General features: G+C 44.3%; 1 long non-coding RNA gene across 1 annotated transcript; it reads left to right on the forward strand.

Moving 5' to 3' along the window:
• The first annotated feature begins 1,542 nt into the window (after positions 1–1,542).
• On the forward strand, positions 1,543–2,414 carry LOC111210379. Its single transcript, XR_002661709.2, has 2 exons — positions 1,543–2,026; positions 2,116–2,414. It is a non-coding gene; the product is annotated as an uncharacterized LOC111210379 (long non-coding RNA).
• The last annotated feature ends 11,539 nt before the right edge of the window (positions 2,415–13,953 follow it).

The following is a 13,953-nucleotide window of genomic DNA, read 5'->3' on the forward strand; positions in this document are numbered from 1 at the left end:
CCAAGACCAAACCGGATTGCCTTGCAACCAATCAGACCTTGCGACACAACACTCCGGTTAAACTAACCGTTCGTCCGTTCGACTATGCAGCCGCGGACTGTCCACTTGGTTCGGCCTAAGCCTTGAACCAATGGCACCGTTTGGAACTCACACCCTTTGGGAACTAGTACCCTTTGGACACTCGGGCCTCTTGGCAACTCATGACCCTTGGCATCTCGCACCCATTCAGATGCTCCAACCGTTCGACCTAACCGTCCATATGGACTGTCTGGTCCGTGCGTGTGTCCGGCCTTTAGTCAAAGGACGACGCTTTAACCTACACAAGTCATGAACCATTGTGACTGTTCAGGGAAGGGTTGCAACCGTTCAGAACAGAACAGAACAGAACCGCCCCTATCCAATCGGATCACCTGAGGCCGGTTTAGACCACGCGTGCGCCTAACTCGACGGTTTTGGACCGCGACTTCATTACTCAACGAGAACCACGGTTATAACAAATCCAAACACATCAACAAGGCCACGCTAATGTACAGAAGGAGTAGAAGAAGAATTGGATGAAAAGAATAAGAATAATAGGACACAATCCAAACGCCCATGGCTAGACCGCACTACAAAAAAAGTCTACATTAATAGCACATTGTTATAGCACGTTTTACTGAACTGCTGTCGTAGATGAACTAAATATTTCCGAATTATATTATAGCATTAGATAAACGCTATGGCAGAGTGAAACCTAAAATAGCATTTAATTAATGTTATTTTAAAAATTAAGTGAGCGGGAATATGAAGTCACAGATACCACCAACACTTAGCGAAAAATTAGATTTAAGCGCCAAAGATATTTTTTAAGCGGCTTCAACAATGCTATCAAAGACATATAATAACATTTTTATAATGCTAAGAAAAGCTCTTTGAACCCCTAAACTCTAAACATGGTTTTAAACTCTAAACATTGTTTTAAACCCTAAACTTTAAAGACAACCTTTAAACCTCTAATATTTTCATACTATAACTTCAAATCTTAAAATTAAAATCAAAATTTAATCTTTTTAATCTTAATCTATAATTTCCTAAACACATATCTTTAATCTTTAATCAAACTCTATATCTTAAATCTGAACTTCAAACGTAAACTAAACGTTCAATACTCTAAATATGAACTTCAAATCTAAATTATTAAATATTTAGCTACAAATCTTCTAGTATTCAAATCTATTATTTTCCAATCTTAATCCAAAACACTAAATTTTAACTTTAAACCTCATATTACAACATCAACACCTTAAATCATAAAACTAAATTTTACTCTTAATCATATTTTTTTTGTAAATCATAAAATTGAAATTGAAAACTTTTCAAATTTTGAATCAAACATACAAATTTATAAACGAATTATAAATCAGATTTTTTATAAACATGCAAATTTAAAAATGATGACCAAAATCATAATATTGAAATTAATCTAATATTTTCAAACTTAAACATCAATTCATAAAATAAATATCAGTTTATTAGGTTCAAAAAATAAAAATTTAAACTTAAATTATAGACTACAAAATATTAATTTTGAAATAAGATATAACTAATAAAAATGACTTACAAAACAAATTATCAAATATGGAAAGACAAAACAAAAATAAAAATAGAAAAACAGAAACAAAATTATCTGGCCAATCAGATTAAAATACATGGATCACACTTTTGAACCGTTAGATTAACTTAGATCTAAAGGTTAAGAGTTATTCCATTTAATTTTTATTTTTATTTTCTCCTCTCCCTCTCAACTCCAAGACACAGATCTGGCCTTCACGTTCTTCTCCTTCATTCTCATCTCTCCCATCCCTCTCCAAGCTTACGTTTCTCTCATCTCTCCACGCCTCTCTCATCTCTCCCATCTCACTCCCACCGCGTCTCCTCGTCTAACCACCACCAGGGTCGCCCTCTCACCACCACCAGGGTCGCCCTCTCACCACCACCAGGGTCGCCCGCCCACCACCACCACGGTCGCCCTCCCACCACCGCCACGGTTGAAATCTCTCTCTCTATCTCTTTGTATCTATGTATCTTCTCTCTGTTTCTGTAGTATGAATCTGATGTTTTTTTGTTTTGGTAAAGATAGTTGGGGAGGCAAGGTTCATGGTGGCTGGAGGAGGCAAGGTCCATGGCGGCTTAAGGACGGAAGTCTCGTGGCGGCTGGAGGAGGCAAGGCTCATGGCTGTTGGAAGCGGGGCAAGGCTAATGAGGAGGCGGCTGCAGTCTTTTTTTTTTTTTAGGTTTAGATTTGGTTTAGTGTAACCCGGGTTAGAGAAATTGTAGTGGTCTGAGTTTATGTTATAATTTCTGGTTAGTTTTGTAAACCGAGATTAATTTGTAAACCAATTTTAATATATAAATAAAATTTATTTTAATTTAAATATAAAATAATTTTCGATTTAATATTAATTTTTTTTATTTCAAATTATAATTAATTTTTGTTCATTTGAGAAAGGTCTATCATAGCACGAATATATAAATCGTAATCAATTTATAACAAAAAAATAGTGTTATATTTAAGTTAATAACATCATTGAAGTATTGCTATCGTATCTGCACATTTTACAGCATTTAAATAAATGCTATCGTAGAGGGGGTACCTATGATGGCTGCCGATGACATAGCATTTCAACTTTCGCTATAAAAACCCTACCATAGCGTTTATCGTGTGCTAAGAATGTGCATATTTCTTGTAGTGCCGGTTCAGACTGTCCGATTGTCTTAGCCAATGAGTTGGTCGTTACCTCACTGACCCTATCAGACTGAACCATGGCTTTCGAGTCCTTCTCCAGACCCTTCTCTACGCCTTGGGTATTCATACCACACGGCCTCCTCTCTCCTAAACCGTTCTCCTTGCCGGAGATACAAAACCACCACGACCGGCCCTTTTCCGGCCGATCTCTTGGCCAGAACTCTCTCTCTCTCTCTACGTTTTTCCATGAGTATTTTACTCTGGAATTGGATAATGAAATCGACCAGAGAGCCCCCATGTTTATAGAAAACGAGGGGGTAAGTCTTGCCCCACGAACAGGCACGACTTGCTAGCGAATGGGCACCATCGTCCAAGGGTTGTCCCCTTTCGGCCACTTGCATCCCTTCGCCCTTTCTGATTGGGTTTGGGGCGGTTATAAGCCCAACCCACGCCCCAAACCTCCTGGACTTAGCCCACGGCCTTGCCCAAAGACCCAACAGCCCATGGCCTCATGGCCGGACCTCACAGCCCGCCACTGACCCGGACCCGGACCATCGGCCTAAATCCCGAACAGTCCGTCTAGCTGAGGTGAGCTGACTCTCAGCTGCCTCAGCTGGGTGAGCTAGTAGTCCAGCTAGTAGAGCTGACTTAGTAGGGACTGAGCTGGAGTGAACTAAACCTAGCTTTATTGAGCTGGCCGAGCTACTCGTCCACTTCGTCCAGTTACCGTCTTACTCGTCCTAGCTGTCTCTTAGCTTGTATAAGGTTAAGTCTAAGTTTCCTTATGTCCTTCACCTTCTTTCTCGACCATGGAACGCTTGCCTTGATGTCCTAAGACTGGCTTGTACGTTTCCTCGAACCATGGCCGTCCCGACAATCCTTTCCAGGATTGGGGGCGTGACAAGTCTCCCCCACTTGTAATGGATTCGTCCTCAAATCCGGTGATGATTATACGTTGTCCCAAGACAAAATATTCCAAACAAACTTATTCTAGTCTTGATCATAGAATAGAACAAGCTTGATTAAAACCACTGAATCACCACTTCGTTGATCAATTTTCCTTTGACCATCGTTGTACAAGTCTCCCCCATTTGATAAGGATTTAATCACAAAAATCCTATCAAGTGGTCCTTTCTGGTTTTGCTGATGGCACCCTTACTTGTGTACTTTGACCACAGTCGAGGGTCCATCAAGCACCCATTCAAGTGATACTTGAAAATCCATCCAAAGACATTCCTTGTGTCACTGGCCGAAATCTCCAGGTTGCGGTCCTAGTATTCAACAAGTCTATGTCTTTCCTTTGAATAGCATCTTCTTCAGATTTTATTCTTTCTCTGATCATAGTCCAAGACTAGATCATAATCAGTCCCTAGGAACATGCTGCATACTCGAGCCTTAGTAGATTTGGCCAATCCCCACACCACTCGATGTACCAGTCAAGTCCTCACGAACTTGTTATATTCTTTAGGCTGCTCGTCCTACAACGAGTCCTAACAGATTATTATGGTTCTTTTGTCCTTCATGGACAATAAGGCTCATGACCTCAGCCACAATGTACTGGATCATCCCCTTCACCGGCCACAACCTTTTCAGGCTTGGCCACATTGCGATCTTAGTCCCTCCATACTAAAAACGCCTCAGACTTGACTTCTATCCTTCACTGGACTTTGTCATAATTCGATCCTGGTCCTTCCTTGGACTCGATCGTACTCTGGTCCAGGTCCACTCAGGGACTCGACCGTTTCACCCCGACCATAGGTTCATCTCCGAATAGGTCGTGGGCTGATCCTCATCATTTTTTTTTGGACTTGATCATTCTCAACCTTAGGTCAAACTCCGACTTGGTTGTACTGCGACCATGGTCCTCTCTCGGACGTGGTCAACTTTGGCTCTGCCATCTCAGCCGGAGCCGACTGAAACGGACTCTAGGACAGTGGTGCTGTCCCTGGTTCCAGTTCAATCATAAATGGATCCGACCTACCAGAGGGGACACTATGTAGCGAACTGAACACATCTGGGGACTCGGACACCAACGGGTCCTCAAACAGATCTTTTAGATCACCAGAATTTGCCGCGCTCCATAGTGGTAATTGTGGTAAAAAAAATACTTCACAATCCCGTCTAAGCATCCGATCCACACGGAATGCTGACACCACTACTTTCCTTAAAGCCGGACTCAGACAATGGATCTCGATACCAACGAGATCCCAGACAGATCAACAGAACTGCCGTGCTCCGTAGTGGTAGTTGTGGTCAAAAATACTTCACAACCCTGTCTAAGCATCCAATTCACTTGGACTGCTGACACCCCTACTTTCCTTAGAACCGGACTCAGACTCAGACTTTGGTACTGGATCGGGTGAGCTCCAGTCTCCAATTGCACACGAACTTTGTGGCAATCGAGAGTGGCCCGATACTTTCCCTACCAGATTCATGCCTAGGATCATCTCGTGATTCTGTAGGCGCGTGGATATTTTTCTCGATCAGATCTACAGGCAGATTTCTCTCCTGGATCCACACCGGGATATTTTTCATGAGCCCTAGTGAATGCATAATTTGCCCACCGGCTGCCCTCACTAGTCTCGAATAATCCCCAGAACTCAGACAGAACAGACTCTTTCCGACCAGTCCCGGACTCACAAAACTATGTGTAGCCTCTGTGTCGAAAAGTACGTGTGTTTCCACACCACAAATCCACTTGTGGAAACTATCTCAGTGCATGACCACACCACAAAGAACGTCCCATAACATCCCTCATGGCATTGCCAATAACTTCAATACTTCCAGTTCCAGTGGATACCTAGATGAGTACGATCTCGGTTTGACCACACACTTGGAAAACGTCACATACCATTCTCCAAGGCGTCTTACTTCTGCGAATGCTCACACCATTCACAAGAGCAATTTTAATATACCTCAATCCCCATCATACTAAGGTAGTTAAGATCATGTTCTTCCATTGATTGGAACGAACATCATGAGTTTCCTCACTCTTTCCTTGGACAGATTCAGATTGGAATTTATTCATTCCATCCTACTAGATCTAAGGAAATCTACCTTGACTTATACCGAGTCCTAGCTGATCCATCTGATCACAAGTGCACTCGTGTACTGGTCATGTAGTGTCTCCTTTGAGTCAGATATAACATTGCATATGCTTTATTTATTATGAAGGGCCATCAAGGGATAACACTTAACTTCAGTAGAATGCTGCACCTTTATTTCAACCTAAGCCACTCTCTGGTCCATGTTACTTCCCTTGTTTAGGTCATCCATAAACAAGTCTTGCATTGCTTCCATCCCTTCCAACCCGTCTATTACTTATAAATACTAGATCGACCAACCTTTCTATTTTTAGGTTCTTGGCTAAGCTGGTTCATCTTAGAATTCCCACATTTACAAGCATGATACCCTAGCTTACCTCAACTCTTTCTTGGCTCACCCCAACTAAGGTTTCATAGTCATCATAGTTTTGGAAATAACTTCGGTATGGAACACAACATCTTAGAGCGTTGTACTAAACAGGATCAAGCATGCTCTGATACCAACTTGTAAGACCCGATCCCGGCCGCCTAGGCCGCGGTCGATGCCTCACGTCGCTCGGTCCACTTCCTGGCCGAACCTCTTAATTTTCTCCCTTTATTTATAATATCGCCTAAAGGCGAGGGCTAACTTAGATCTTAGCTAAAGACTTCCCTAGTCATTAATAGCCTAGATCCTTTCAACAGATACGCAGCGGATTATTCTGTAGTTAACCATTGGTCTAAAACCAATCTAACACTTGTCTGGTCGAATCACCTTAGCCTTGGTCAGTTTACTCAACTGCCAATTAGCTTAAAGGTCAATCCTAAACCCAAACCAAGCCATACAATTCTGAGGTTCCATTCCCCTAAACCATTCTATCTAGATCTACATTAGTAAATGCTAGATCATACCTTTGCCACATCTACGGAGCTTATTAGCTCATCGGTCCTCCATTGACTCGAATTGCTCTTGCTTGACAGCTGGACCACGATCACTCAATGATCTTACTTAAGGTCCTTATCTTGATTCCTGCATCAAACAACTCCCCTAGGTACTTAGTCATTCAACCAACCATCCCCACAGACAAAAGTAACCTTTGAGAAGTCTTTGAAAGGATAAGGGTTTGCATCTGGCCTTTCTCGGCTCATGCACACTCAAATATCCCCTTGCCATATAGGCAATAGTACCCAATCCATATTCTGGACTGACAAATCTCATTAGATCCTAAGTCAATCAACCAACCATCCTCACATGACTTGGAACTGATGAGTCATCAACTGGCCTGACCGGCTTTGGGACTTAACCCAAACAACATATATGATTTGTTCATACCAAACGATGCATTCCTTAATCAGATTAGTTCCGACACCTTGAACCATCATTCAGAGGTCAGGTCGTCCATATTCAACCATGATCAGATCTTACACGGCCTTCCTTGAACAATCACACTTAGGCTCAGTATCTATGGTCTACGACACATAGTACTAGCCATACACTTCGTCATAACTCTTAGCCAATCTCGAAGCTATCAACACCAAGGTTGATATCTAGAAGCATCACATCAATACTCTTACTCCAGCAACGTGACTATCCATACTAGTGCTCGGCCATCAAACCATCGACATGAAACATGATCCGACCACCAGACTTGATAAGCCATCGTCTACTTAGCAGGTACTGATATAACCGGCCTTCCATTGCCATCATGTGGGTCTACGCCCTACATAATGCATATGGCGCCTATCCTACGCACCAACCCAAGGTTTATTGTAAGATATCCCACTTAGCCTTTGCGGCTAAAGCCATCCAACCATAGCCGGATCATCCATAGTCCCGTCTAACCGTCTGGTTAAGATCTAGGTGCGATCGACCAGTTATAAGTCTGGCCCAAAGGCTCACGGACCTTCTTACCTGATCCGACCCAAAGCATGGATCCATACCAGAGTGTAAGGCCCAAGACCAAACCGGATTGCCTTGCAACCAATCAGACCTTGCGACACAACACTCCGGTTAAACTAACCGTCCGTCCGTTCGACTATGCAGCCGCGGACTGTCCACTTGGTTCGGCCTAAGCCTTGAACCAATGGCACCGTTTGTCACTTACACCCTTTGGGAACTAGTACCCTTTGGACACTCTTGCCTCTTGGCAACACATGACCCTTGGCATCTCGCACCCATTCAGATGCTCCCACCATTCGACCTAACCGTCCGTATGGACTTTCTGGTCTGTGCGTGTGTCCGGCCTATGGCCAAAGGACCACGCCTTAACCTACACAAGTCATGAACCATTTTGACTGTTCAGGGAAGGGTTGCAACCGTTCAGAACAGAACAGAACAGAACCGCCCCTATCCAATCGGATCACCTGAGGCCGGTTTAGACCATGCGCGCGCCTAACTCGACGGTTATGGACCGCGACTTCATTACTCAACCAGAACCACGGTTATAACCAATCCCAACACATCAAAAAGGCCACGCCAATGTACAGAAGGAGTAGAAGAAGAATTGGATGAAAAGAATAAGAAGAATAGGACACAATCCAAACGCCCATGGCTAGACCGGTTCAGACTGTCCGATTGTCTTTGCCGATGAGTTGGTGGTTACGCCACTGACCCTATCAGACTGAACCACGGCTTTCGAGTCCTTCTCCATACCCTTCTCTACGCCTTGGGTATTCATAACACACGGCCTCCTCTCTCCTAAACCGTTCTCCATGCCAGAGATACAGAACCACCACGACCGGCCCTTTTCCGGCCGATCTCTTGGCCAGAACTCTCTCTCTCTCTCTCTACATTTTTCCATGAGTATTTTACTCTGGAATTGGATAATGAAATCGACCAGAGAGCCCCCATGTTTATAGAAAACGAGGGGGTAAGTCTTGCCCCACGAACAGGCACGACTTGCTAGCGAATGGGCACCATCGGCCAAGGGTTGTCCCCTTTCGGCCACTTGCATCCCTTCGCCCTTTCTGATTGGGTTTGGGGCGGTTATAAGCCCAACCCACGCCCCAAACCTCCTGGACTTAGCCCACGGCCTTGCCCAAAGACCCAACAGCCCATGGCCTCATGGCCGGACCTCACAGCCCGCCACTGACCCGGACCCGGACCATCGGCCTAAATCCCGAACAGTCCGTCTAGCTGAGGTGAGCTGACTCTCAGCTGCCTCAGCTGGGTGAGCTAGTAGTCCAGCTAGTAGAGCTGACTTAGTAGGGACTGAGCTGGAGTGAACTAAACCTAGCTTTATTGAGCTGGCCGAGCTACTCGTCCACTTCGTCCAGTTACCGTCTTACTCGTCCTAGCTGTCTCTTAGCTTGTATAAGGTTAAGTCTAAGTTTCCTTATGTCCTTAACCTTCTTTCTTGACCATGGAACGCTTGCCTTGATGTCCTAAGACTGGCTTGTACGTTTCCTCGAACCATGGCTGTAACACCCCCGAACCGTCCTAGACATATGGTCGATCAGCCGGCCAACAATCAAACAAGAACATGACCTATCGACCGTCCAACACCCAGGGTTAGAGATGAATGAGCCAACCGGCCAGCCAACAATCAAACAAGAACATGATCGGCCAACCAATCCCTAGTTATCCATATATACGCCTGAGTTCAGTACTCATGTAGTGTTAGACACTTAGACTATACAAGTATCACTAGTCGATCGACCAACAATCAAACAAGAACATGATCGGCCAACCAATGATACAGCATAGCTTTAATATCCACCACCCTTCACAAGCAATCCCTCAAACACATACAGGCCAACGTCAGGCCTACACTAACAAAATACACACCAAGCCTAATCCGGTACCTAAACCGGACTTATGACTTAATGTCAGAACCTGCAAGCAAATCAGTCAACCACAAACACAATCACAATAATAAGACTATGAGTATCTACGACTCGATCTAACTCGTAACACCGTATATCGGTGCTACACTATCTCGAGGGTTCCTCACCCTCAAGACGACACAATAAAACTAACTCGACACACTATTCTAACTCTAGACTCAATATTCTAACATGGGCCCTGGTGATCTCGTGTTCCTCCTCAACATCGGCAATATCCTATCTCCCTACCACAAAGGCCAGAAGAAGGAACTTTCAACCGACCGCGGCCCACAGTCCTTCGGGTCACCGCACGACAGCCCACAGTCCTTCGGGTCACTGCCACATTACACCGTCGTGTAATAACTCAGCCCTAGGCCATGACCCCGTCTCTCTGAGTCTTCCCGATCCAGCGAATAAGGGGTTTCCTTGAACCCGCTGGGTACGAGGTCTGAAGGAACACTAACTCACCCCTACACAAGCCTAGTATGGGCGGGTTACGCACATACTGTCGGCACACTCACACAACACAAATTCAATCTAGAACCTAACCTAAAGATAAAGTTCCAGAACCTAACTAGACACTCGACTCCACAAGACTAACCATAGTACCAGTAGTCCGGCCTATATGGCCTAAGACCCTTAGTACTAATAACTAAACAATAATATCAATACTAAACAAATAAATCAAACCGTTATCCAGATAGTCCAGCCTCCTGCTATGAAACTATCCTTAAAGATAACGGGAACCTGCACTCAACCATATCAACACGCAAGAATAGAAAACATGATGCATCCTAGCCCTAGTCCTAGTCAGGTTATTAACTCAGTCTTAATTCCATTATATCTCAGCTTAGCCCATGCTAAACTGAGTCCAATTCATAAATAAAAAAAACCCTAGGACTCTATCATGCATCAGTGTGATATTACTACTCTATATGCAACTCGATCTATCCTAAGTTCCAAGTGGAACTCAAACAAACCAACTCACAGTGTTCTAGGCGAGAAGCAGCTGGTTGATCGTAGAGGACTTGGCCAAAACCCAAGGGACGCCTTGACTGGACTGGACTGGACTGATCTTGACTTGGACATAACCTCGGCTTCATCATGAAGAAACTGACACGTCTGGACAGACTGATCTGGACAGAATCTCCTTTAGCTGCTGGACAGTTCTTCGGACATTTCGGCGGAGTATCGAGGAGAACTTCGACTGATCTGAACCCATGAAACTGAACTAATCTTGGACAGCACCTCCACTTGATTGTAGGAGAATATGACTGGCTTGGATGGATTGAATTGGACAGAGCTTCCGCGTCACAATCGTAGAGAATCGCCGATTGGACGGAACTGGCCTTCTCGGTGGAGTATCGGTCTTCAGAACTCAGCTACACTTTCTTTCTCTCTCTCTCTCTAACCACGTTGACTTGCTTCCCATCTGAATTGATCTTCAATTGGTTGATCTTCAGTTGGCCAGAACCTTCCCTTGGCGCTGACTTGAAATCAGTAGAGAAACTGATCTCGAAAACACTCTAAAACTCTCGAAATAGCTCAGAACCTCTTACTTTCTTTTTCTACTTCTTTCTCTCTCTCTAACCCACTTTTTTAACTTCCTTTTGAAAGGTATGGATGAATGAAATGAGAAGGGGTCGTGGTCTTTATATAGGAGACACCAGCCAATCAGCTTCAGGTTGGTGGCAGCCCGTGTGTCGCTCCGCATGGCTCCGGACGCATGCACGGCGGCACCTCGTGCTCCACATGGCTGGCTGCATGTCCAGGATACATGCAGGACGCCACCACTCCTCCCAGATGTCAGGCTGCATGACTGGAGCTCATGCAAGGCGCCACACATCCTCACACATGTCGATCAGCATGCTTCGGTTGCATGCGCGGAGACACCTCGTGCTTGGCCGTTCCACCTCGTGCTTCTATGTGTCAAGCTGCATGTGCAGCTTCCATGCACGGTGACACCTCGAGCTTCTCTTGACACTCAGCTGGTTAGACAGTTGCCACCACGTTCTTATCCCTTCTGATCAAGCCACCTCGAGCTTCTCGGTTCCTTTGCGCGATTTCGACCCTTCTTGTGAATTTCTGACCCGCGATCAATCCCGAATATTTTTCCGCTCCCATTCTGATTCTCTGAATATTTTTAATAAACTACAGATGATTTTTGATATCCTTTAAAAATATTTCCCGAGCCTCCGGCTTCCTCAAAGAATTTCGTAATACCGAAATTAGGGTTTTTGCCCAACTTCGGGTTTTCCCGTCGTGCTTCAATCCCGTCGTGCTTGCTTCCCGTCGTGCTTCAATCCCGTCGTGCTTGCTTCCCGTCCTGCTTAATTCCCGTCCTGCTTCCAACTTATAATATCTTCAGAAAAATATTTTACTGATACGAAGATATTCCGAGAAAACTTCGCGATGAAGAAACGTCAATCTTCAAAAACGTCGAGCTTCTAAACCGTCGTGCTTCAAAAATGTGATTCTTCGAAAACTGCCGTCTAATCAATCTAAGACATTTCTAACAATGGTAGAGCAGCTTATCTCAACTCATGCTTCACTCACGATTCATTCTTCGACCTTCTCGTACTTCAAATTTCCCGATCGATCTGTATTGCCCGCGACTCAACCAGAAAGTTGATTCTCGACCAATCTTCTATTTTCTTCGATCCATGTTAAGTCTTAAGTGATCAAAACTTAACATTCCTTCAATTGCTTTGATTCCCAAAAGCTCGGCTCTGGATTCTGACTTTTGCTCTCTCGACCATTTTATCCCAAAGGGCGGGTTATCACATTCTCCCCCCCTTAATAGAATTCGTCCTCGAATTCTTAGTTGCGCAATTGCTTAGCTTCACGAAATGTTCCTCCTTGATGTGTAGTGATGATGTTCAGCTTTTGAATAACTTCGTCTTGCGGTCTTGGTCATAAGATATGGTTCTTTGCTGGCTCGCCTTTATTTCGGTTTCTTTGGATCTCCATAAACACTTTGGATTTTGAACTTGCTCCACCTTGATAACAACTCCTCCATAACTCCTCATTACATAACTTTGTGTTGATCACTAGATGTGCTTCTTTATCGGTTGGCCTTAGATATCTCCCCTTGATTTCTTCAGTCTTCTTCTAGATTTTCTGATTCTGAACTCGCTCCATCTTAATACATCTCCATGCATTTCCTCGGTCTTGAATCCTTTCATTTCTTCACTTCTTGATTTCTCATGCTTCACTTAATCTCAACTCGTCTTCATAACTCTTTACTTTGTTTGGCCATGTCCCTTTGTGTATACTGTCTAAAGTCGCCATAATCGTCTTCATATCTCTTCACTCTGCCTTTCACTGTCCCTTGAGTGTCCTTCCCAATGTCACCACAATCATCTTCATAAATCTTCACTTGAATGATCACTGCGTCTTCTTCTTAGTTTTTACTTTGCTGCCCAACTAATTTCCCATGATACGATCTTGCCAATCTGCGCCTCTGATTACTCCAACCATTTCCTCGATCTCTCATTTCCCAGATACTGATGAAGTCCTTTCCCAACGAAGTCTTGTTTCTTCCCATCTGTCCAGTCCATACCACAGCCCAGTTCTCTGAATCTGTCTCTCCTCTTTCGCTTCGGGTTTGGGTTTGGCCTCGAACTCCCTCCACTTTAAGGTTTTCATCCCTTAAAGTTCCGATCAACAAACACACTTACTCGCTGCAACTCAAAAGAACACCTCACATGCAAGTTAGTAAACAACTAACCCAACAAATACTAACAATGCAACCTAACCGCAATTCTAACCAGCAACCTAACAGTTCTAGATTCCACTATCTCAATCCTAATTTCCTAAAACCACAAATCCTATCGCTGGACGTGACCGGTTTCCCTAATGCCTTTTGTGACTCATTTTGACTCGATAAATATTTAAAACCGATTAAATCATGAGTTCCGGAAGCATGGACGAAACCATGCTCTGATACCACCTCTGTAACACCCCCGAACCGTCCTAGACATATGGTCGATCAACCGGCCAACAATCAAACAAGAACATGACCTATCGACCGTCCAACACCCAGGGTTAGAGATGAATGAGCCAACCGGCCAGCCAACAATCAAACAAGAACATGACTGACCGTCCAACCCAACACCATGGTCCGGAAGCGCTACGTGACGGGTTAGGGACGATCCGGTCAGAGTCACAAACTTTTACTCCACGACCTAGACCAGTTCATCCACTAACTCGTCCCGCTGCGTCAAGGCATAAGGCTTTGCAACCCGTACCTAGAGTTAGCGTTTTCCGTTAGATCGAGGCCTAAGGCTTTTCAACCCGTACTACGACCTAACGTTGTGTTAGACCGGACTAGTCAAATATCAGAGTACTCATGAAGCGCATATAAAACAATTACTTTAT

The sequence above is a fragment of the Brassica napus genome, unplaced genomic scaffold, assembly GCF_020379485.1.
Source record: "Brassica napus cultivar Da-Ae unplaced genomic scaffold, Da-Ae ScsIHWf_1248;HRSCAF=1781, whole genome shotgun sequence".
NCBI lineage: Eukaryota > Viridiplantae > Streptophyta > Magnoliopsida > Brassicales > Brassicaceae > Brassica > Brassica napus.